This window comes from Bubalus kerabau, chromosome 15, assembly GCF_029407905.1.
Source record: "Bubalus kerabau isolate K-KA32 ecotype Philippines breed swamp buffalo chromosome 15, PCC_UOA_SB_1v2, whole genome shotgun sequence".
In the NCBI taxonomy this organism is placed as follows: domain Eukaryota; kingdom Metazoa; phylum Chordata; class Mammalia; order Artiodactyla; family Bovidae; genus Bubalus; species Bubalus kerabau.
In genome coordinates this window covers 33015319-33036498 of record NC_073638.1, presented here as the reverse complement: position 1 = coordinate 33036498, position 21180 = coordinate 33015319, and the positions used below count along the sequence as shown (strand labels likewise).

The 21180-nt window shown below is 42.4% G+C and overlaps 1 long non-coding RNA gene across 3 annotated transcripts in view; it reads left to right on the top strand.

Annotated features, from left to right (window-relative positions):
- LOC129628856 (uncharacterized) overlaps positions 1-21180 on the top strand; it is a 316173-nt gene that overhangs the window by 8264 nt on the left and 286729 nt on the right. For 2 of the 3 annotated variants that reach the window (XR_008702947.1, XR_008702945.1), the window contains exon 1: positions 8046-8418. The exons of the other annotated variant lie outside the window; for it this stretch is intronic. This is a non-coding gene — a long non-coding RNA (uncharacterized LOC129628856). Of the gene's footprint in view, positions 1-8045; positions 8419-21180 lie in introns of those variants that run through there. 3 annotated transcript variants of the gene reach the window in all.

The following is a 21180-nucleotide window of genomic DNA, read 5'->3' as shown; positions in this document are numbered from 1 at the left end:
ATCAGGCATTTTTTCCTTCCTCGTAGTGGAAGGTACATGATACGATAATATGAGCTCTAATATAGACAGGGTGTTTCAACCCAAATTCTTTGTAAGAATGGTGGTCCCCTCATTCTTTGAAAGTTGGATTTCTGTCATATACGTCTTAATAATTACTTGCTAGTTCTTATCCACCCAGTTGGACTAACGAGATGTCATCAATATAGTGGAATAATGTGATATTCTGTGAAGAGTCCAAAGTGTTCAGGTGCTTTTACACAGTATTAAGGGGAAGGGTCACCTTGGGGCAAACTTGTATCTGTGTTCTTTTCTCCATTGCACATAGATTCAAACTCTTTCTGAGTCTACTTTTAATAGAGAAGGAAAAGAGCACATTTGTGAAGTAAGTGGGTATCCAAATACCATGTGCTTAAGGCTGTGTAACCAGCAAAGATCCAACATCTGGAAAAGTAGCTGCAACCAGGGTTACTATTTGGTCAGATTTGCTGAATATCATCGTCATACATCACAATCCATCTGGTTTTAGTAGGAGTCAGAATGGTGCATGAAATGTGATATGATGGGGACCATCACCCTTGCATTCTTCAGGTCTTTAGGGTAAGTTATCTCTAACATTGCCTCCTGGGATAAAACACTATTTTGATTTATTATCTTAGCCAGAGGGTAAGATTTAGAGGATTCTGCTTGGATTTCTCAGTTGATAGATCTTATTCCACAGTCCAAGGAACCATATGTGGATCCTGTCATTTATCAAGTATGTCCATTCTGATTGCACATTCAGGTATCAGAGAAATGACCACTGGGTGCGTCTTTGAATAAGTGGACCCATTGTAATTTGGAGCTGGGACAAGACTCCATGTATTACCTGGTCCTCAACCCCCCCCCCCCTCATAGAGTGGCCTTGGGGATATCAGATTTCAGTGTCCTCAAAATGCCTCATTACTCCCATCTTCTTAGTAAATGACTTTCTTTCACTTTGGTTTCTCTGGAAGGATTGGAAAATTATTTTCACATATACTTGCTGGCAGCAAGGAGATCAACTCAGTCATTCCTAAAAGAAATCAACCTTGAATATTCATTGGAAGGACTGATGCTGAAGCTCCAATGGCCACCTGAAGAGCCGATTCATTGGAAAAGACCCTGATGCTGGGAAAGATTGAAGGCAGGAGGAGAAGGGGATGACAGAGGACTAGATGGTTGGATGGCATCACTGACTCAATGGACATGACTTTGTGCAAGCTCTGGAAGATGATGAAGGACAGGAAAGCCTGGTGTGCTGCAGTCCATGGGGTTGCAAAGAGTTGGACATAACTGAGCGACTGAAAAACAAAATACTTGCTTTATTCCATACATTTTCTTCATGGGAAATCAACCTGTATTTCAAGCAATGGGTTCTGGATTTGTCCAAAAGATTTTGACTCTTGATTGGAGTGACTACCTTCAGTTTGCTAGGATCCATGCTTGATTTCTTTTGGTTCTATGAATTAAGCAACTTCTTTGTTGGCTGCACATCATCTTTCCCTAAGGATTAGTGAGAACCATCTTTTACCAGTCATCTCCATGGCAGTCCTTCAAGAGGTGGTACATTCAGTTCAGTCGCTCAGTCGTGTCCAGCTCTTTGCGACCCCGTGAATTGCAGCACGCCAGGCCTCCCTGTCCATCACCAACTCCCGGAGTTCACTCAGACTCACGTCCATCGAGTCAGTGATGCCATCCAGCCATCTCATCCTCTGTCGTCCCCTTCTCTTCCTGCCCCCAATCCCTCCCAGCATCAGAGTCTTTTTCAATGGGGTGGTACATATTCTTTTGTAAAACCAAGACCTAAAAAAGGCATAAATGTCCTTATAAAGGCATAAATGCCAGCTTTTAACAAGGAAGAGTGGGCCACTGCTGCAGGTCTAGGAAGTCCATAGATATCTAGAGATTCTAGATTTTCAAGTTCATCACTGTACGTGTCCCTATCCCCAGACTCAGGGTTCCATTCCTTCCTAATTGTGGAGTAGCAGTTCCCCAGGGGCTGAGAATTCAACCTCCTCTGGAATTCTGGTGCAGCTATCATTAAGTTGCCCTAGTCCTCAGCTTTCTGTTTCTCCAGCTGCAAAAGAGAAGTTCTCTTTAAATACATCTGAAGAGGCCTACTGACTTTCACACTTAACCTTTAATTGATGATTAATCACCCACAGCCTTTCACTGTCATTCCTCGCATCAGTAACCCCCAACAACAGCTATTCAACTTCATGGTCTGTGTCTTTCATGTTCCTGAGATATCCTTCCTAGTGCATTTCATTACACCAGCAACTTATCCAGTTTACCGCTGGTGGAAGTTACAACAATTGTACCATGGGAGCATGCCAGGAGCCACTCATCCCTCTCACCCCGGTGATGGGGTCTTCACTGCCAGCTAGCTGGTGGGTGATCTGGCTCCAAAATTTGTTTTAGAGTCTGTTTCTGAGAACTCATGGGACCAATTGTCTTTGGTCAGAATTTCTTAAAATTTTTTTAAAAATTTAATATTAGAATATAGTTGATTAACAGTGTTGTGTTAGGTTCAGGTGTACAGCAAAGTGATACAGTTACACATAAACATGTATTCTTCTTCAAATTCTTTAACAATTTAGGCTATTGCATAATACTGAGAAGAGTTGCCTGTGTGATACAGTGGGTCCTTGCTGGTTATTTTGAATATAGCAGTGTGTATATGTCAGTCTCACACTCCCAATCTATCCCTCCCCCCACCTTTCCTTCAGTAACTATATATTTGTTCTCTAAGTCTGTGAGTCTGTTTCTGTTTTGTAAATAAGTTCATTTGTATCACTTTTTTTAGATTCTGTATATAAGCAATATCATGGTATTTGTCTTTCTCCGTCTGACTTAGTATCATAATCTCCAATCCATCCATTTGGTGCATAGGGCATTATTTCATTCTTTTTTATAGCTGAGTAATAATATTCCATTGTGTGTTTATGTGTGTGTATGTATAATATATATGTTTTTTGTGTGTGTGTTGGTCACTCAGTTGTGTCCAACTCTTTGCGACCCCATGGACTGTAGTCTGCCAGGCTCCTCTGTCCATGGGATTCTCCAGGCAAGAATACTGGAGTGGGGTTGCCATTTCCTTTTCTAGGGGATCTTCCTGACCCAGGGATCGAACCCATGTCTTTTATGTCTCTTGTATTACAGGCAGATTCTTTACTGACTGAGCCACCAGGACAGCCATATGTGTATGTATGTATATGTACACACACGCACACAGAGCATCTTCTTTATTCATTCCTTTGTCAATTGACATTTAGGTTGCTTCCATGTCTTGGGTATTGTAAACAGTGCTGCCATAAACATTGGGGTACATGTATCCTTCCATGTTTTTCTCCGGATATATGCCCAGGACTGGGATTGCTGGATCATATGGTAACTCTAGGTTTAGTTTCTTGAAACACACTTGGAGGTAGATACGTATGTAGGGAGCTTTGGGGATGCTCTTGGGAGAAATAGCTGTAAAGGAGTGAGGGTAGTAGGATGGGGCAGAGGGAGGTAGAAGTGCGGTGCTACTGCCAGAGAACTAGCTGTGTTGTTCCAAATGAAGCCAGGGGGCCTGGCTTCTGCACCTGCTTGGGGACTGATCAGGATGTGGGCTGTCTCAAGGGATGCGGTCTAGCCTTGGTGAAGTGGCTCCATTGGCTGAGGACAGTACTCAGGGAGAGACTCATCTGTGAGCCCTCAGCAGCAAATCCCCCCTCACCCGCTGGCTTGGGTATTGTTCTGGGGGCCCTCAGAACTGACTCTTCCAGGCCACCACAGCATCCCCTCTGCTCTGTGAGTGTGATGACTTGAGAGAGGATCAGGAAAACTGAGGATGTGCACAGCGAGAGAACTCTGATGGTTGCCCATGCCTTGGTCAAGAGATAAGCTGGGGTAAGGATAGTGAAAAAGTGGCAGGACCAACAAATTGTAGGTTCCTGAGGAGCTGAAGGGTTGTTGGAGTTAGAGCAAGTGGTGGAAATTAATCTCAAAAGATAAATGAGGGTTAGCATATGAAAAGCCCTGTGCATCTAGCTAAGGCACTTGGCTTGTCTCATAGAAAGTAGGTAAGTGATGGAGATTTAAAAACACCAATGGTCTTAATCACATGTGATTTAGAAAGATTAAACTTGCAGTAGCTCACATACCATACAGCCTAGAACAAGGCGAACTGATTAAGATGCTTTTGCAATAATCCAAGCTTGGTTCTGGCCTCAAATGCTAGATATTTGTGTCAGAAGCTGCTGATTGCCTATCCAACATCTAGCCTTCCTCATTCCTTAGGAAAGGCTGCAATATTGTCAAAGAAGGGGCCACTGATGTAAGAGAGAGACACTGGATAAAGCTTTTGGGAAATCTATATTGAGGTAGGTAAATCAGCTGAAGATAGGTAAATCAGCTGAAGGCAAGTGTACAAAGCAGGCTTATGTTCCCCAAAGATGTCCAGGTCCTAATCCCTGGGCCTTTGAATATATTACCTTACATGGAAGAGAAGGATTAAAGTTGCAGATAGAGTGTTGCTTATCAGCTCCATTCTAGATTATCCAGGTACACCCAATGTAATTTCATGGATCCCAAAAAGTAAAAGAGAGGGAAGAGTTCAGAGTAATGCAACATAAGAAGGACTCAACCTCCTTCTTATAGAAGTAGAGGAAGGGGCCCCAAACCAAGGAATGCAGTGGCCTCCAGAAGATGGAAAAGACAAGGAAATAGGTTCCCTCCTATAGGCTAGAAGGAAATGCTGCCCTTCTGACACTTTAATGATATCCGAAAGAGACCAAGTCAGATTTTTAGCTCATAAAACTTGGTAATGTGTTTATATTTTTTAAGTCACTAAATTTGAGGTAGTTTTTTACAGTAGTCATTTTTACTTTTTACCTCACCTGTGCTTCTTTCTAAATTCTGGAAAGCAGATGTGATGGTTGGAGTTCCAGCAGCTATGTTGGACTATAAAGCAAACCAAAGCAGGAACAGTGTGCATTAAGGATGATAGACCAAAAAATTACAAAGACTTGAGTGGCCAAGTTTCGGACTGTCAACCTCTGAATTTCTTTTAAATGAGAGGAAAAACAAACCTGTGGGTCCTTAAGAAACTGTAATCAGGTTCCTACTAATAGTTACACATAGTTTCTGAATAAAATAATAGTGTAGGCTGGATATCCTTATAACCCTTAAACTCAACATGCTGAATTCAGTAAATATTTGAGCTAACCGTATATTAGACATGATTTTCTTTCTCCAGATTTCCTGATTTCTGCTAAAGGTACCACCCTTCTTTTTTAACACACATTAGATTGGCAAATAATTAGTTTTCCAAATATGCCTCACATTTTCCTGATTTTGTGGCTTCAAGCCCTGACCCACCCACACCCACCCACCCACCCGCCTACCATGGTTTTCGTAGCTTATTCTTTCTCGTCATTTCCCTTTGATTCCTTCCCTTTGCTTGCATTCATATTTGTTTACATGGTTATTTATTTATACTTTCACCATGAGCTCCCGCAGGGGAGGAACCATGTCCATCTCAGCCACTACCCAATTTCTAGGGCCCAGATGAGTGTCAGAGTAGGGGCTCAGTAAATGTTCTTTCAATTAAATGGATGAGTGTGCTGCCATTGTAAAAACCATCATAGCCTTGCATAAAATTCGAGCTGAAAAAGGCATGACTGTTTCCGTCAACAGCACCCTTAAATTCAAGATGAGTGCTCATTCTCATGGCAGAAGACAAACAAATAAACAAACCCACTGTACCATGATGGCAGGGAGGCCTGGCTGTCTAAGGTCAGAGCACCCGCCTCGATCGAGGGTCCCTCGTCTCTGTGTTGTGGGGCCTCTCTGATCACTAGTCTTATCTCTTTCGGTCAAATGAACAAGTGTCCTTCCTGTTTTACTGTATGGCAGGCGATGAGATCATTTCATCTTTTTTATTTAAAAAATTATTCATTTTTAGCTGCGCTGAGTCTTTGTTGCTACACTGGCTGTCCTCTAGTTAGGAAGAGCAGGGGCTCCTCTCTAGTTGCGGTGTGTGGGCTTCTCGTTGCGGCGCAGGCTCTGGGGTGTGCAGGCTTCAGAAGTGGCACATTGTGGCTCGCAGGCTCTAGAGCACAGGCTCAACGTGGCAGCCTGTGCTGGAAACTTAGTTTTCTCTGTACCAGGACAAATAAACACACTTGGAGCAGGGGGCTAAACCTTATTTTTCCCTTGGGCAAAGCCTCAACAGTTGTGGCTCACGGGCTTAGTTGCTCCGCAGCATGTGGAGTCTTCCTGGATGAGGGATCAAACCCATGTCTCCTGCATTGGCAGGCAGATTCTTTACCACTGAGCCACCAGGGAAGCCCTATTTCATATTTTGAAGTTCCATTTCTCCTGGGCTTCATCTAACTGCTGCGAACTTTGCTGTTTGGTCGCTAAGTCCTGTCTTGACTTTTTGTGACCACATGGACTGTAGCCCGCCAGGCTCCTCTGTCCATGTGATTTCCCAGGCAAGAATACTGGAGTGGGTTGCCATTTCCTTTTCCAGGGGAATCTTCCCGACGCAGAGATCGAACCCACGTCTCCTGCCTTGCAGGCAGATTCTTTACCATCAAGCCAGCAGGGAAGTCCATGCTGGAAACTTAGTTTGCTCTGTAACAGGGGACAGATAAACACACTTGGAACAGGGGGCTAAATCTTATTTTTCCCTTAGGCAAAGCCTAAAACAAATAAAACACCCCCGTCATCCCTCATAGTGAGTCTGTACTCACTCCAGACTTCATAATTACAGGAAGGAAAATGTGTCTGAGGAAATTTTATTCATTCAACAGCAGGCAAGCAGATAGTTTATGCTGCAAGGCTCTTATGTAAGGAAATACGTCCTAGCAGTTCAGTGGCTGCTAAAAATGTTACAGGTATGAAGAAGCAATGGGTTTACTTGTAAGGTATACAGAAGCCCCTGTGTTAATCCATGAAATCAATGCTAGTTAGGCAGGCTTTGTATTAGAGGCTGGGTGCATCATATTTCCCTGTACACTTAGGAAATTTCTGTTGCTTTTCATCCTCTGTGACGTCATTTCTTTTCAAACACAAATTGGTGTGTATGTGTGTGTGTCTAGGCAAATAAGTACTTTAATTCCAAATGAGTATTTAATCATATTTATAATTTGTAATTTGATAAAGCATGGAATCCCATGAATGGTACCCTGAAAATATCAGAAGAAAAACAAAAGATATTTTATTATTATGATTACTTTAAATATAAAATACCCTTTCATTACTATGCTGTCTATATTAAGTTCTTTCTCTTCAACCCTTTTCATTTGCAGGGTAAAAATCCTGCCTTCTTGGACTGTCAGAGAAATAGTTCATTTTTACATTTTTTCAGAATCTCAGGCCTCCTATCATTAAACATGACAAAGGGATTTAGAGAAAGGGAAAGCATTGTTTGAAATTAAAACCTTTTTTTTTTTTTAAGTATGACCTGGGCAGCAGGACAGATTAAATCTGAATTTTGAACATATTTTAACACTGTCTACTGGTGTATAGCATTTTAGAAAGACATGGTGTATAAGTTATCAGAAAGAATACATTTGGGGTAAAAATTAAAAAAAAAAAAAATTCCTGAAAGTCCAAGCATTGACACAGTGTGTTCTGATATACAGATGACCTTTATTCTAATCTGGGTTTGGAAGCTTCATCGGAAAGGCCTTTACGCTGGCGTTTAAGACGTGGTGTTCTTTAGAAAAAAAGCAATTTCTCTTTTCTCCAGGGGAACTGCAGTTTAGGACAGGCACAAAGCTGGGAACACAACCAAGGGCAGAAAAAAAAATTCACCTTCATGTTCTATTTGTCAAACTGACCTGCAGGTCATAACCTGAAAGTTTATGGATCGGTGAGGCCTTGTCTCCGCATAAGCGTGTGTTCTGGACTTTGGCTGGAGCTAAATTCCTGACTTCTGAAAGCGGAGTGGGTGTGGACTTCCAGCAGGAATAGCCAGTGGGAAGGAAGTAATATTCATTAAGTGTGTCTCATGCAAGCCGTGCGGGGCTAAGCATGCTCAGTGTAAATTCTCCTGTAGCCTGTCAAGCTATGTTTGAACCCGGTCCAGAATCCTGGATTTACTTTTTTTTTTTTTCCACAAGGAAGAATGCTCGATTAGACTGCATTTTGCCCTGCTTTTCTCTCTCTCTCTCTTCCCTTTCTTTCTTTCTCTTTCTTTTCTCTCTCTTTTCTTCCTGCCAGAGGATTGGAAACAATATCTTTTTCCGATCAGTTCAGTAATACAATATCCTTCAGTGTTCACACGAGCATTTCAGTGGAGAAGAAAAGAAACTTTGCTACCTGGGAACAGAAGACTACTTAGGTCTGCTAATAAAGTCCTTAGGACTTCTGGAGCCAGAAGTTAAACTTTTCTCAACTGTTAAGGTAATCTACAGCAAATTTAATTGCCTTTTCAACTAAGTGGGTGTACATCAAAAAAATTTTTTTTTCCACACAAAAAGTATGTTTTTCATATGTTGGAGCGATTTTCCAAACACAGGGAAGATATGTCTTTTGGTTCATTTGCATTTGAAAGAACCTCTTTTTTGTATTAGAGGTTCTCTCTCTCTACCGCAAATTATGTGTTTTTCAAACAAATATTGTGGTAAGCTGATGTAGCCATAATGGTCTGAATGTGGATGTGTTCTGTATTATATTAATTCTTGGCGTGGGTTGGTTTGGTGAAAGTTATTGCTTTTGTTGCTGCCAAAGATGAAAGAGAGTTTGTTTTCCGTTGCTGTTGTTTTTGGAACTTTTGGTGGGCTTTGAGGCTGCACTGGGAGCCCTTTAGAGAGAGGAGAGCCACCTCTTTCTATGTTTAATGTGCATTTTTTGTAATGTTCAACTCTAATGCTGAGAAAAGGGGAAAGGAGTACAGATTTTATTTTAGAATTAGTGTAGGAGTGGAACTTTTTTTCTTTTAAAATATAGTTTTGGAGGGAAAGAGTATTTAGAAAGGCAGAAACAGGTTTGTAATGAAGGAATTAAAATCAAGACCTTCTTGGTGAAAATAAGAAGTAAATGCAAAAATATTGCCTGCTATATACTCACTGATTTTGGTTAATAATTTTACTTTCTTAATTAAAAAAGGGAAGATCAGACTTGAATATCAACGGATGACACAGAAAAGTCAGATTAGAAAGCTGCTGGGATCTCAGAAATAGCAAGTTGGCAAAGGCAGCCCCTTTAAAACATCCGAGGACTGAGGTTATGAAACCACATGGCTTCACGTAGGAACAGTGCATCCTGGGCTAAGGCAGCTTAATTTTATTCAAGAATTTTAAGAGTAAAAAGGGGATTTATTTCTTTTCAAGAAAAGAACAGCCAGACAGGGATTATTGATCAGTCAGGGATTAAATATTTGCTGGAATACAAAGCATCACATATTATCAATGTGTAAATCAGACTAGCCAGCTATTCAGGGGATGTAAATGAAAAGACCACAGTTTCATAGGAAATCAAATGCATTCACACCTCTGCCCTTCATTCTCCATCTTTATGTCCCAGGAAGGGATGATAGAGGTGGGGCAGCATGTGAAATAAGACTTTAGCTGAGGGGCTGACCTTGTTCTTTTAACTTCTGTCCATCTGTTCTCACTGGGCAGCTGAAGCAGTGAGCAAACTCGGAGGGAAGGGACCTCAGGGAGACGAGGACGAAGAAGCCAGACCCCACCAGGGCCGTGATCTGCTTGCTCCCCATCCTGCGATTTCGACATAAGTAGAGGAGCTAAGTGGATGCATCTCAGTCCACTTTCTTCTGCTCTCGGGGTTTTGATTTAGTACCATTGCTGCCATTCTGCACCTGCCTCTGTTTTTCATAAGTAAAAGCCTCTCCAATGCATAGATGGTGGTTTATTTGATATAGATCGATCCCCAAGGAGATGGCCAAAGTAATTCAGGCTTGATTTGGTTTTTCCTTTCTTTCCTAACATGTGGTGTAGATCTTGATGGGTTTAATTGAAACAACAAATCCTTTCTGGGATGGGAGAGCACAGTTTTCCATGAATGTGTGTGTGTGTGTGTGTGTGTGTGTGTGTGTGTGTGTGTACGTGTGCACGCCACTTGCACTATGGGCTCTGGGACAGTGCTGCCTGGGAGGCTTTGCATGGCTGATGGCATTTGTCTGGACTCAAGGACCCTCTCACTGTCTTGCCTCTGTCTGTGTTAAGAGAGAGGAAACACACATTCTGGAGCATTCTATACCTCTTTTTTTTCCTGACTCCCCTGCATCCCTCTGCAACTTTGTTCCCCTTGTCATGGCCTGTGTTCTAAAGAATAGTATGGAAACCTATTGAGGCACAAAGGAAAATGAAAGGGTACGCATAGAGGCAGAGAACAAACAAAAACAGGCCTCTTCATGTTCACATCTGGATAAAATTTAGACTGTGACAAGGGAAAGTGAGTGGGAGGAAAAAAGAAAAAGTCTGACATCACATTGAAAAAAATGCATATAATTGACTTTCTAGAGGTTTTCTTGTCTCAAATGCTATGAATGTTTCTGTATCCTGCCCACACCCTACCTTCTGGGCTTGGGGAAGGCAAGCTTCATATCCTTATTTCACAGTGAAGCCTAGTGGCTCATCCAGAGCAGTGGCCGAGTTAGAACCAGCAGCCAGAGCCGTCAAGCTCCAGTTCAAGACTCTACCTATGCAATAATCAAGAGCAGTCTGGGCTGAGTTTCTGTATCTTGAAGTCAGTTTCCCCACTCACTTTGACATTTTAGATGATGGTAGTTATTTTGTGCAACAATTTCTCTAACTGAATCCCTTATAGGATGGTTTCTTAACTTGGAGAAGTGCTTGCAAATCTTTCAGGGATCTTTTGCCTCTTTCCTTTTATCTTACCTTCAACACTACTCATTACAAGAGATCAGGCCAGTGTTGACATTTTCCTTTGACAAATGATGAACATCAAAAGATTGAATGACTTGCTACCTGAGGTCAGGAAGAGGATGGGAGTTCAGGTTGCCCAACTCAGGATCTGAAGTTCTAGACCCACCTGAATACAGATGGGACCCTCTGGGCTTCCTGAGGTGTAGGGATAATACAATAGGAGGAGTTCCATGACTCATGAATGTAAGATGAGTGGTAGTGCCGGGAACTTTATCGTTAGTCCCGCAGTGAAGGAGAAAATTCAGGCTGGAAAAGTTATGTACATCACCCACAGTCACATTCAGGGCATTGGGGAGCTAGCTTTCAATCCTGACTGTGGGACCTCTAGGTATATGCCATATGGAGTAACGACAAAGCACGTGGCCTTTTAAATTATCCTATTTATTTATTTTTGTCTGTGCTGGGTTTTTGTTGCTTGTGGGGCTTCCTCTAGTTGCGGTTCACAGGCTTCTCGTTGCGGTGGCACCCTGTGGAGCACAGACTCTAGGGCTCAGTAGTTGCGGTGCAGGGGCTTAGTTTGTGTCACATGGGCTCAGTGTGCACGGACTTTTCTGAGTTTCTTTGTGTCTCTGTTTCCTTGTATGTAGATTGGGGGTATCTAGCACAGGGTTGGCCATGAGGATTATATGAGATGATGCTTCATGCAGAGTAAACCTTCCCGTGTTTTGAACGGTGCATGCTTTCATTGTTGTTCGTGTTCTGTGTTACCCCAGCTAAGTGTCAACTCTTCTGATTGGGATTCCTAATCCCTGGTGGCTCAGAAGGTAAAAAATCTGCTTGCAGTGCAGGATACCTGGGTTCGATTCCTGGGTTGGAAAGATCCCCAGGAGAAGGAAATGGCAACCCACTCCAGTATTCTCACTTGGAAAATTCCACGGGTAGAGGAGTCTTGTGGGCTAAAGTCCATAGTGTTGCAAAGAGTCAGATAGGACTGAACAGCTAGTCCTTTCACTTTCAATCAGCTCTTAGCCCAACTCCTAGATCTTCAGGATGGTTGTGATGGTGAGTTAGCATCATCAGATGAGTTAGGCATATTGACTAAAAACTCAAACTATGCTGAATGGCCCAAGGAGATAACTGAGATAAGAGCAGGGGTCTCCTTGGTCTCTGTTCAGGGACAGGCTGGAGGGAGGTCATTGTCTAAGAGGACCAGTGCTGTTGGGTAACATCTAGTTATCTCTGAGGGCCTTCAAATGCAGGCTCCTAGCATGGGAGGAATCTTCTATGAAGGGGAGAATGGATAGTTTGAGTTATTCTCAGACCATGGGTCTGGTAGGTATAGACAAATGAGGGAAGGCATACATACAGGCAAGCCATAGGATTGTCATGAGTTTGTTTTTCTCGGCCCTTCTGAACAGCACCAACTTGGCTGTTTACACTGATGGATGATCTGGACCCTGAAGCTCCTGGGGTTACCCTTGGCATTGTGTTATCAAGATCCCCCTAGAGAACTCAAGGGCTTGTTTCTGACCGAGCCAATGCTTTCTCATTGAGTATTCTCTGGATAGAGAAATGTAAATCCACCATCATGGCATGCATGCTTGCTCATTTGTGCCCAACGTTTTGCAACCCCACGGACTGTAGCCTGCCAGAACCAGGCAAGAATACTGAAGTGGGTTGCCATTTTCTTCTCCAGGGATTCTTCCTGAGCCAGGGATCGAACCCATGCCCCCTGCATCACCTGCATTGCAGGCAGATTCTTTACTGCTGAGCCTGGGAAGCTCCAGGTCCACCATCACAGGGCTGCAAAATGCAGTGGAGGGCAGGGCTATTTCCCTCAGAACATGTTCAGTCTAGCTGAATAGATGGTGCCTGTAAAGGGAAGCACAGACTAACAAAACAGGTATGGAGAAGCAGAAGCATGAAACAAGCTGTGGGAGCAGTGGAGGATGAGGAGAGGTGTAATCCTCTTAAGTTCTTTAGTTGTGTTCTCCTTCAGATGCCTCGCCATGACCTTCAGCCACTTGTCCTTGCTGGGAAGGGAAGGTGACTCCCAGGGGATTGCGTAGCTGGGTCTCAATTTCTTGAGCATCTGTTATATACCCAACACTAGATTTTATTTTACCAACAGTCTTCACAGTTCACAATATCCATGGGAAGCTTAAAGAGGAGGAAATCTGCCCTGAGGGGAGAAGTATATGGTTGGTCCTCTGTATCTGCATGTTCGGCATCCTTGGTTTCAACCAACCAGGGATTGTCTGCCAAGGTCAACTATACCAGCCTATTGTACATAAAGCTTAAACGTGTGGATTTAAAAAAAAAAATATTTAGTTAGATACGTGGCTGTGCTGGGTCTTAAGCAGCTTGCAAGGACACTTTAGTTGCAGCATGTGAACTCGTAGTTGCTACATGCAGGGTCTTAGTTCTCCTACCAGGGAATAAACCCATGCCCCCTGCATTGGGAGTGCAGAGTCTCAGCCACTGGACCAACAAAGAAGTCTCCACGTGTGGATTTTGGTACCTGTGGGAAGGTGGGGGTTCCTGGAACTGATACCCTGTGGATACCCAGGGCCAGCTGCACACCGCAAAAAGGGTTCATGTAACTGAACAACTGGGCACACTTTGTCTTGTGTAATCGGAAAGTGCCCACAAAGCATTTTAGGGGGAAAAAAGATGACTGTGGTCCAGTAGACTTGGCTATTGAGTAGTACTTCTCCAAGCTTCTTAGATGGAGGATACCTGTTTCTTGTCTAATTCTGGATCCATCACATGAGTTGTCCAGAGTTGGGCAAGTCTGGTCCCAGGAAGAGGTAGTGCTTCATGCTGTATGCACTGCCTGCCTTTGGGGAGCTGTTGAACAACAGATAGAAATTATCCCCCACCCCCTGCCTATAGTTAGATCCTTAAAATTTTGCAGCTTCAGAAATGAAGATCTCAGTCATTATTAGGTAGTATCATGTAGTTTAAAAACAGGATTGGAGTGGCATGACTGGGATTTGGGTCCTGACCCTGAAATCTTTCAGCTGTGTGACTTTGAGTCAGTTATTTCACTTCACAGGGCCTCAGTTTTCACATCTGAAAAGTGGAATGTAAGCAGGAATTCCTTCAGGTGGGAAGATCAACGGTTAAAGTGATTTAGAAAAATGTAGGCTGCTACGCAAGCATCTGCTTTACACCTATCCCCTGGCTGTTATCTCAGATTTCTAGTGTTTCACTTTTTTGCTTCTAAAAAGCCTTTCTACCTCACTTACTTAAATGGTAGGTGGCATGATTAACAGAGCTAGACAAACTGCTTTGAATCAGAGGACTAAAGACTATTTTTTTAAACAACAATGAAATAGAGTTGACATACAACATTGCATTAATTTCAGGTGTACAACATAGCGATTTGACATTTATATACATTGTGATATGATCAGCATGCCAAGTCTAGTTACCGTTTGTTACCATTTCAATTACTTTCTCATGAATTATTTTGTAACTAGAACTTTGTGCCTCTTATTCCGCTGCACTTATTTCACCCGTACCCCAACCCCTCTCTTCTCTGGAAATCATAGTTCTCTGTATCTATGAGTCTCTTTCTGTTTTCTTTGTTCATTTATTTTTTGTTTTTTAGATTACTCATGTAAGTGAAATCATCTGGTATTTACTTTGTCTTACTTCACTTAGTATAATACCCTCTAGGTCCATCCCTGTTGTTGCAAATGGTGAAAATTCATTCTTTTTTATGGCTGAGTTGTATTCCGTGTGTGTGTGTATCTCACATTTTCTTTGTCCATTCATCTATTGATGGACATTTCGTTTCCTTCCCCTGAAGTCTCTTTAATTGCCCAAATTAACTTTACATTTCCTAAATTAGTGGAAGACAAAAGACTTTGAAAAGACAGGACGACTATATAGAAAATGTAGCCAGAGCAACATTTGTTTGAGCATAAGAAGTTCCTGTATGCAAACTAGAAATTAACAACAAGTCAGCGTACCAGACAAATTGTTGACACATGCATATTTCCCCCAAACTCTCTGAGAAGATAGAACCACTACATCCATTAGGATGGCTACTTTAAAAAAATGACAAGTGTTGGCAAGGATGTGGAGAAACTGGAACCATGCTCACTTTTGGTAGAAATGTGAAATGGTTCAGCTGCTATGGAAAACAGTATAGCAGTTTCTCAAAAAGTCAAACGTAGAATTACCATTGTTGTTGTTGTTTAATCACTCAGTCATAACTGACTCTTTTGCGATCCCATGGACTGTAGCCTGCCAGGCTCTTCTGTCATGGGATTTTCCAGACAAGAATACTGGAGTGGGTTGCCATTTCCTTTTCAGGGGATCTTCCCAACCCAGGGATTAAACCCACGTCTCCTGCATTGGCAGGCAGGTTCTTTGCCGTTGAGCCACTAGGGCAGCTCTAGAATTACCATATGATACAGCAACTCCACTTCTGAGTGTGTAAGCAAAATAAGTAAAAGCAGGATCTCAAAGAGATATTTGTATAGCCATATTCACAGCAGTTTTATTCACAGGAGCCAAATGGTGGAGGCAACCCAAGTGACCATCAACAGATGAATGGATAAACAAAAAACAGTATATACACACAATAGAATATTATTCAATCTAAAAAAAAGGTGGAAATTCTGACACATGCTACTGCATGGATGAACCTTGAAGACATTATGTTGAGTGAAACAAATCAGACATAGAAAGACAAATATGGGTATACCTCAGTGATACTGGATATTAGGTTCCAGACCACTGCAGTAAAGTCATGATAGCAATAAAGCAAGTCACAAATTTTTTGGTTTCCTAGAGCATATGAAAGTTTTTATACTATACTATAGTTTATTAACTGTGAGATAGCATTATGTCTAAAAACAGTGTGCATATCTTAATTAAAAATATTTCTAAAAAATGCTAAGCAGCATCTGATTGTCCAGTCAGTCATAATCTTTTTTGCTGGTGGAAACCGTTGATGGCTGCTAAGTGATCAGGGTATAGTTCTGAAGATTGGGGTGACTGCGGGAATTTATTAAAGTTAAGACAACAGTGAAGCATGTCACGTAGACTGACTCTTCCTTCCATCAGTACTGCACGTAGAATGCAATGCTGTTTGATACCATTTTACCCACAGTAGAACTCCTTTCAAAATTGGAGTCAGTTCTCTCAAACCCTGCAGCTATTTTAGCATCTAAATTTATATAATATTTTAAATCCTTTGTTGTCATTTCAACAGTCTTCACCACATCTGTACCAGGAGTAGATATCATCTTAAGCATCCATTTTTATTTTTTTGCTCATCCACAGGAAGCAGCTCATCATCCCTGAAAATGTTATTATCAGATTACAGCAATTCGTTCACATCCTCAGGCTCCACATCTGATTCTAGTTCTCCTGCTCTTTCTACCACATCTTCAATTACTTCCTTCACTGAAGTCTTGATCCCCTCAAAGTTATCCAGGAGGGTTGGAATCAACTTCTTCTAAACTCCTATTAGTGTTGATATTTTGACCTCTTCCCATAAATTACAGAGGCTCTTTATGGCACTTTTTCCATTCCAAAAGGTATTCAATTTACTTTTCCCAGATCCATCAGAGGAATTACTATCTATTGCAGCTATAGCTTTATGAAATGTATTTCTTATATAATAAGACTTGAAAGTCAAAATGACTCCTTGACCCATGGGCTGCAGAATGGATGTTGTATGAACAGACATGAAAACAACATCAATCTCATTGTACATCTCCCTCAGAGCTCTGGGGTGACCAGGTGCGTAGTCAGTAAGCAGTAATATTTCAAAAGGAATATTTTTCCCGAGCAGTAGTTCTCAACCGTGGGCTTAAAGTTTTCAGTAAATGATGATACAAACACATTCTCTTATCCAGTCTTCTTTGTTTCATTTAAAAAGCACAGGCAGAGTGGAATTGACATAATTCTTAGGGTCCTAGGATTTTCAGAATAGTGAATGAGCACTGGCTTCAACTTAAGGTCACCAACTGAATTCATCCCTAACAAGAGAATCAGCCTGTCCTTTGAAGCTTTAATGCCAGGCATTGACTTCTCCTCTGTAGCTATGAAAGTCCTAGATGGCATCTTCCAAGAGAAGGCTGTTTTGTCCGCACTGAAAATCTGTTGTGTATTGTAGCCATCTTTATTGCCTTAGCTAGATCTTTTGGATCACTTGCTCCAGTTTTTATATGACCATTTGTTGCTTCATTTTGTAAAATACTTTGAGATTATGGAGTTGGCTTTTTGCCTTAAACCTCATGAATCACACTTTGCTATCATCAAATTTTTCTTCTGCAGCATCCTCACTTCTCTCAGCCTTCATAAAATTGAAGAGAATTAGGGCCTTTCTCTGGATGAGGCTTTGGCTTAAAGGAATGTTGTGAAGGGTTTGATATTCTATCCAAACCACTAAAACTTTCTTTAAACCAGCCATAAAGCTGTTTCACTTTCTTATCATTTGTTGTTCACTTTAGTAGCACTTTTAATTTCCTTCAAGAATGTTTACTTTGCATTTGCAACGTGGCTAACTTGGGCACAAGGGGCTTAGCTTTTTTTTTTTTTTTTAATAATTTTATTTATTTAGTTTTGGCTGTCTTCATTTGGGTCTTCATTGCTGTGTGGTTGTGGCGTGCAGGGGCTACTCTCTGGTTGCAATGCATGAGCTTCTCCTTGCAGTGGCTTCTCTTGTGGGAGCACAGGCTCTGGGGCACTTGGACTTCAGTAGTTGGGGCGCATGGGCTCAGTGATTATGGCTTCCAGGCTCCAGAGCACAGGCTCAGTGGTTGTGGTGCACAGGCTTAGCTGCTCCTCAGCATGTGGGATCTCCCTGGATCAGGGAGCAAACCCACGTCCTGTGTGTGCATTGGTAGGCCGATTCTTTATCACTGAGCCACCGGGGGAGCTCAGGCGCTTAGCTTTCGACATGTTTTCCTCACGAAACTTAATCAGTTCTAGTTTTTGATTTAAAGTGAGAGACGTGCAGCTCTTCTGTGAACACTTAGGGCCCACTCTAGGGTTATCAACTGGCCTAATTTCACTATTGTTGTGTCTCAGGAAATAGGAGCTTTCCCGGTGGCTCAGACAGTAAAAAATCTGCCTGCAGTGCAGGAGACCCAGGTTTGATTCCTGGGCTGGGAAGATCCCCTGGAGAAGGAAATGACAACCCACTCCAGTATTCTTGCCTGGAGAATTCCGTGGACAGAGGAGCCTGGAAGGCTATAGTCCAAGGGGTCACAAATAACTGGACATGACTGAGTGACTCACACAAACACACACGACAAGACAGAGTGAGATTGGGAACCGGTTGGTGATGCGGTCAGAAGGGATAGGAGGTTTATTGGTTAAATTTGCCTCTTATTTAGGTGCGCTTGGTGGCACCTCCAATTATAGTAGTAACGTCAGAGATCTCTGATCGTAGATCACTGTAACAAATATTGAATATGATCATAAGCAAAAAGTGAAATACTGTGAGAATCACCAAAATGTGACAGAGGCATTAAGTGAATAAATGCTGTTGGAAAAATGGTGCCAACAGACTTACTCAAGGCACCGTTGTTACAAACCCTCAATTTATAAATAACACAATGTATCTGTGAGGCCCAGTAAATGGAAACACAATAAAACTAAGAAAACGGGGTATGCTTCTGTTACATGATTCCGCTTACAGGAGGTCCCTGCCAAAGTCAAGTGCATAGAGACAAAGTAGAATGGTGGTTGCCAGCGGCTCGGATAGGGGAGAATGGCCAGATTTTCTTTAATGGGCACAAGAGCTTCAGTTGGGGAAGATGGAAATTTTTAGAGATGGATTGTGGTGATGGTTGCACAGTAATGTCAATGTGCTTAGTGTTACTAAGCTGTATATTAAAAACCGGTAAAGATGGTAGCATTTGTATTATGTGTGGTGGTGGTAGTTTAGTCACAGAGTCGTGTCCAGCTCTTTGCAACCCCATGGACTGTAGCCCGCCAGGCTCCTCTGTCCATGGGATTCTCCAGGCAAGAATACCGGAGTGGTTGCCATTTTCTTTTCTAGGGAATCTTCCCGACCGAGGGATTGAACCCGGGTCTCCTGCATTGCAGGCCCATTCCTTACCAACTGAGCTGCAAGGGGAAGGTATTTTAGTGCAATTACAAAATTGAGAATATAAAAAATTCAGTCTATTAGATAATTGTGAGGGCTGAGACACTGAAAGTGCTTCATTACTAAAATTCAGCTGCATATGAGGAAGAAGGTTAGGCTCAAACTGAGAAGAAAAAGAGAGTAATATCATTCAATAAATGCAGTTTGTGGAAGTAAAAAAAAAAAAAAAAAAAACAAGGGAACAGATACAGGAGAAAAATAGGCTCTTGGAACAGAGCAATGGAAATTCCAGAATTTCTCTCCATGAGGTGCTTAGGCATAGGGTTTTGTTTTGACACTGTGTTCACATAGCAAGCATGTCACTTTAACATAGGCTATTTATTTGGGGTGGCATTTGGTAGCTGATACGTGGAGATAGCAAAAGCCCTTCTGACCTTCCTATTTTTGGTGGATCCTGAACTTTCTCTCAGATTAAATTTTCATCAGCCCTCACCTTTGTGAGCGATCTGTGGTGAGAAGACTTGGAGAACTCAAGAGCAGTGGAAAAGCTACTCAATAATCAGGCTGAGGGAGGGAGGAAAAATAACTAGCACCCTTCTATGCCTATTTATGTGTATTATCCAGTTAATCCTCTTAGTTGCCTGTAAGGTAGATCTCATGTTGGCATTTTATAAAAGCGACTTTCTTAAGATCCTTTTGCTGCTGAGTGGTGAAGCCAGGACTGGAACCCAAGTCCGAGACAGCCTAAAGCTTATTCCGTTGCATCACCCTTCAGGCTTTAGGAATTATTTCCTTAGTTAACGATCTAGGTGATCCCTCCCTGGCTTTGCTGTCAGCGGCCAGAGAGATGTCTTCCTGGAATAGATACAGATCTCACACACTCTGCTTAGGGCCATCCAGGAGGCCCCCAGCACTAGCATTCACGATCTGGACATCGTTTCTAATTTTCACAAATACTGGCAAAGCAACCTTTAGCATCCCTGAGGCAAAAAGCTCCAGATGCACAGGTGTCTGGGATGCGTCTTTTCTGAGGTGCTGTTTTGGGTTCAGGTGTTGGGATGAATGAACCCACAGAGCACCCGCCCCTCCCTGGCAGGCTGCTCTTGGACTCCTTTGTTTGGTTTATGTATAGCCATCAATGCATCATTCCTTCTGCTTCAGCTGTTTGAGAATCCCATCTTCTCTATTGATTTCCCACAGAACGTTTACTGCTCTCCAAGGTGTGACCTGTACCTCTAGCTAATTTATTTCTGTCATGGCTGTAGGATTTAGGAATGAGGGGGGAGGGGAGCGAGGGAGGGGAGCGTGGGCTTGAGGGGAAAGAGGGAGGGTGGCGAGAGAGCAGCGCGTCCAAGATGTGGGAAATAAATTCAGCCCTGGACCCCCCGACAGGCAGGCCCGCAGCTCCGGAAGGCAGGCACAGCAACAAGGAGACTTTGCTTGAAAATCTGCTCAGTAAGATGGAGGCTGCAGCCACGGGGTTTCAGGAGGCCGGGAATGATAGCAGGGCCCCATGGGGATGGAAGAGCAAGGGAAGAATGTGTTTGGAAATAATCTCTTGCCTGTTCAGGAGCCAGTCACCCTATTGAGCAGGATGTGGTAGGTTTTTTTTTTTTTTTTTTTCTCTTTTAACGAAATGATGGAAAACTCTTCTGCGGGGGTGGTTGGGGGGCGACTGGTGAAGTCCTATTCTCTTCTTTATGAGATTTTCAACAGCAGGGCATTCCTGTGTCAGTCCTGGCACCGTGATTACAGTGACTGACATGTGCAATATTAAATCGAACCACGTTAACATAAACCTCCCTTCCCCTCCGTGCCTAGAACAGACTGAGTTACCCTTTCCATGGTCTGATTTTGCTAGATAACTGTTTGAATGCCCGCTTCATTTTTTTCTTCCTCATGAAAATAGCTTATATCTTCTTAGAAATTCTAGTTATAAACTTATACAAGGAAGGATGTTGGTTATTTATTACTTTCACCTAGATGGAGACACGTTTGTGAAGTGAGTGGATGTGTTACATGTGAAGGGTGTTTTAAAGTTTTCAAAATTTTTTTAATATACTTTATTTCATTTCCATAACAATTATTATTCTCATAGTTGTAGAAATGCTGGCCTTTTAGCCCAGCTAAGATCACATGGCTAATAAACAGCAAATGCAGAGTCTAGGGTTTCTGGCTCCAGATTCAGGTTGCAGTACACAACACCCCAGAAATGTGGGGTCACTTTTTTCTACC